Below are 214 nucleotides of genomic sequence, written 5' to 3' on the forward strand. Positions count from 1 at the left end.
CAATCAGTACCAAGGCTGCAGATGTATTCCCAGCAGGCAGATGCACACAGAGCACATGTATACAACCCGTGGGGGAATCACGCACCTACACTACACATTATTGATAGTGTTCACACAAGTGCTATTCCTCATATTTACGGTACTTACAGCTACAAGTTTCATTTCAAAGAGATAATTTAAAAAGTGGGATGTAGAGACAAAGGAGGTAGGGAAA

The sequence above is a fragment of the Mesitornis unicolor genome, unplaced genomic scaffold, assembly GCF_000695765.1.
Source record: "Mesitornis unicolor isolate BGI_N332 unplaced genomic scaffold, ASM69576v1 scaffold24110, whole genome shotgun sequence".
Taxonomy (NCBI): Eukaryota; Metazoa; Chordata; class Aves; order Mesitornithiformes; family Mesitornithidae; genus Mesitornis; species Mesitornis unicolor.